Below are 4415 nucleotides of genomic sequence, written 5' to 3'. Positions count from 1 at the left end.
CTGGTGAAGTGGTCCAGGGATGGTGTCCACTCCGCCTGAGGTCTGGTGTTGGCCCTGGCCCTCCCACCTGCTCTGCTGCCACGAACCTCTTCCCTCGCCACTGGTGCGCCACGCACTGGCTCCCTGCCCTCCACAGTTGTTTGTGTGGGCTGGTCATCCCTAGGGACAGGGAGGGTGCGGGAGGTGGTACTGGTGGTCGTGGTGGTGTTGGTGGCAGTGGCTGCGGTGGTGGTTGCGGTGGAGGCAGAGGCTGTGACAGCAGGGGTCTGCTGCGTTGTCGTTGCAGCAGAGGTGGTGGTGGGGAGGATGGGGGCCTGGGACCTCTGGGTGTGTGGAACACCGGATGTGCCGGGCTGGAGCTCATCGTCCATACTGTCCTGGGAGTCTGCATCTGTGAGTCCATGTGCCGGAGGTGTAGACTGGCTCTGCGGGTCGTTGGTGTTGTCCCCAGCAGTGAGTTCTTCATCACCTGTGGAGTAGATGGGGAGTGGTCAGTGTTTGTGTCATCTGTGTATCATCAGCTGTCTGTACACTAGTGCATTGTGCTGTCATCAGTTGTACAAATCATGGCAACATCGTGTTACATTACATAGTGGATAGGTAGATCATGGTGTCCTAAAGGTTGATTGTCTATGCATTTTGTACAATAGTAAATCGATTAATACACACACACTTCATGAAGATAAACGGTAGTTACATACCTGTAAGGTGAGCGTGCAGGGTATAATGGCTGACACTTTCTCCTGGGTGGGGCAGGCCTCTATGCTGCTGGGCTGTGGGACAGGGGGCATGCTGGGAGTAGTGGTACAGGCCTCACCCCCACAAACACCCTCCAAGTGCAGATGGCTACCTACCTGTAAGTTTGTTTGTTACACAGTGCAATGGCTGACACTTTCTCCTGGGTGGGGCAGGCCTCCATGCTGCTGGGCTGTGGGACAAGGGGCATGCTGGGAGTAGTGAGACAGGCCTCCCTCCCTCCCTCGCACCCACAAACACCCTCCAAGTGCAGATGGCTACCAACCTGTTAGTTTGTTTGTTACACAGTGCAATGGCTGACACTTTCTCCTGGGTGGGGCAGGCCTCCATGCTGCTGGGCTGTGGGACAAGGGGCATGCTGGGAGTAGTGAGACAGGCCTCCCTCCCTCCCTCCCACAAACACCCTCCAAGTGCAGATGGCTACCAACCTGTTAGTTTGTTTGTTAAACAGTGCAATGGCTGACACTTTCTCCTGGGTGGGGCAGGCCTCCATGCTGCTGGGCTGTGGGACAGGGGGCATGCTGGGAGTAGTGGTACAGGCCTCACCCCCACAAACACCCTCCAAGTGCAGATGGCTACCTACCTGTAAGTTTGTTTGTTACACAGTGCAATGGCTGACACTTTCTCCTGGGTGGGGCAGGCCTCCATGCTGCTGGGCTGTGGGACAAGGGGCATGCTGGGAGTAGTGAGACAGGCCTCCCTCCCTCCCTCGCACCCACAAACACCCTCCAAGTGCAGATGGCTACCAACCTGTTAGTTTGTTTGTTAAACAGTGCAATGGCTGACACTTTCTCCTGGGTGGGGCAGGCCTCCATGCTGCTGGGCTGTGGGACAGGGGGCATGCTGGGAGTAGTGGTACAGGCCTCACCCCCACAAACACCCTCCAAGTGCAGATGGCTACCTACCTGTAAGTTTGTTTGTTACACAGTGCAATGGCTGACACTTTCTCCTGGGTGGGGCAGGCCTCCATGCTGCTGGGCTGTGGGACAAGGGGCATGCTGGGAGTAGTGAGACAGGCCTCCCTCCCTCCCTCGCACCCACAAACACCCTCCAAGTGCAGATGGCTACCAACCTGTTAGTTTGTTTGTTAAACAGTGCAATGGCTGACACTTTCTCCTGGGTGGGGCAGGCCTCCATGCTGCTGGGCTGTGGGACAGGGGGCATGCTGGGAGTAGTGGTACAGGCCTCACCCCCACAAACACCCTCCAAGTGCAGATGGCTACCTACCTGTAAGTTTGTTTGTTACACAGTGCAATGGCTGACACTTTCTCCTGGGTGGGGCAGGCCTCCATGCTGCTGGGCTGTGGGACAAGGGGCATGCTGGGAGTAGTGAGACAGGCCTCCCTCCCTCCCTCGCACCCACAAACACCCTCCAAGTGCAGATGGCTACCAACCTGTTAGTTTGTTTGTTACACAGTGCAATGGCTGACACTTTCTCCTGGGTGGGGCAGGCCTCCATGCTGCTGGGCTGTGGGACAAGGGGCATGCTGGGAGTAGTGAGACAGGCCTCCCTCCCTCCCTCCCACAAACACCCTCCAAGTGCAGATGGCTACCAACCTGTTAGTTTGTTTGTTAAACAGTGCAATGGCTGACACTTTCTCCTGGGTGGGGCAGGCCTCCATGCTGCTGGGCTGTGGGACAGGGGGCATGCTGGGAGTAGTGGTACAGGCCTCACCCCCACAAACACCCTCCAAGTGCAGATGGCTACCTACCTGTAAGTTTGTTTGTTACACAGTGCAATGGCTGACACTTTCTCCTGGGTGGGGCAGGCCTCCATGCTGCTGGGCTGTGGGACAAGGGGCATGCTGGGAGTAGTGAGACAGGCCTCCCTCCCTCCCTCCCACAAACACCCTCCAAGTGCAGATGGCTACCAACCTGTTAGTTTGTTTGTTAAACAGTGCAATGGCTGACACTTTCTCCTGGGTGGGGCAGGCCTCCATGCTGCTGGGCTGTGGGACAGGGGGCATGCTGGGAGTAGTGGTACAGGCCTCACCCCCACAAACACCCTCCAAGTGCAGATGGCTACCTACCTGTAAGTTTGTTTGTTACACAGTGCAATGGCTGACACTTTCTCCTGGGTGGGGCAGGCCTCCATGCTGCTGGGCTGTGGGACAGGGGGCATGCTGGGAGTAGTGGTACAGGCCTCACCCCCACAAACACCCTCCAAGTGCAGATGGCTACCTACCTGTAAGTTTGTTTGTTACACAGTGCAATGGCTGACACTTTCTCCTGGGTGGGGCAGGCCTCCATGCTGCTGGGCTGTGGGACAAGGGGCATGCTGGGAGTAGTGAGACAGGCCTCCCTCCCTCCCTCCCTCGCACCCACAAACACCCTCCAAGTGCAGATGGCTACCTACCTGTAAGTTTGTTTGTTACACAGTGCAATGGCTGACACTTTCTCCTGGGTGGGGCAGGCCTCCATGCTGCTGGGCTGTGGGACAGGGGCTATGGTGGGAGTTGTTGTACTGACATTCCGGCCCCATACAGGCCTCCTCAGCAGAATGGCTGGCTACATCTTGTTTAGGGATGGACAGTGTATTGGTGGTTGGGTATTGCAAGGAGGTAAAAGTCAATGTGGTTGTCTGTACTTACCAGCCTCCGCTCCCCCGGCTACTCCTGTGTAACTCTCAGGTAGCAGGATACCAAGCACCTTCTCCTCCCATGGTGTGAATGTCTTCATTGGGACGGGAGGGCCACTGCCAGTCAAGTTTGCCACAGTCCAGTTCTTGCTCCTCTTCTCCTTGACAACCCTCTTGAGATCATGCCACCGCTTCATGATCTCCTTCTTGGATCTTGGGGTGGTCCCAACTGCATTAACCCTTTGGACAATCCTTTCCCACATTTGTGCCCTGGTGGCTAATGGTGTCTGTTGGACTAGGTTCCCAAATAGTTGTGGTTCTACTCTCACAATCTCGTTGGCCATGACTGTCAACTCACTCTCTGTGAATTTGGGCATTTTTTGTGAGGTCATGGTGTGGGGGTGTTGAGGTGTTTGTGGGTGCAGGGGTGTGTGGGTGCAAGGGTGTGGTGATGAGGTGTGTTCTGTGCTGGGGGTTTGATTGTGATGGTGTGATGGTGGTGTTGATGGTGGTGGTGGGTGTTGTGTGCGATTTTGCCTCTCTCAGATGTGGTGTGTGGCCTTCTGTTCTGGGAAGATGCAAAGGATTGTGGTGAGTGGAGGGTGTGGATTTGTACTCAGCTGTGTGGGTGTGTCCAATTGGATAGTGGTTGTCAGGTGTGTAGTGGGTGTGGTTATGTAGTATTGTGTATTTCTTTGCCATTTCTGTATCTGTGTGTGTGTGTTGTATGTATTTGTTGCTGGGCTACTTTGTTTATGCAGTATTTTGCATCGCTGCGGTGCTTTGACATCGACCGCGATGGATTTCGTGTTCGTCCGCTACGGTGACTTTGCTGGTGCTTGTCCGTCATTTCTCCCATGCAATCCTGCCTTCGACCGCGGCGGTCGGTGCCTGCCGGTCCGCCCGCGCCACCCTCGGGGATATCGTAATTTCCTGTGCGGTGTCTCCGCTTTCCCTGTGGGCGGTGTTGTATTTCCAGCTGCTTTTCCGACCGCCGCGGTCGGAGTTTTGTCATCACCGCACACGTCGGGCGGTTTCATTTTCACCGCTACCGCCGCGGTCGGTCTCTAGTGGCGGTCGA

The sequence above is a fragment of the Lissotriton vulgaris genome, unplaced genomic scaffold, assembly GCF_964263255.1.
Source record: "Lissotriton vulgaris unplaced genomic scaffold, aLisVul1.2 SCAFFOLD_1496, whole genome shotgun sequence".
Lineage (NCBI taxonomy): Eukaryota > Metazoa > Chordata > Amphibia > Caudata > Salamandridae > Lissotriton > Lissotriton vulgaris.
This window is presented reverse-complemented; position numbering follows the sequence as displayed.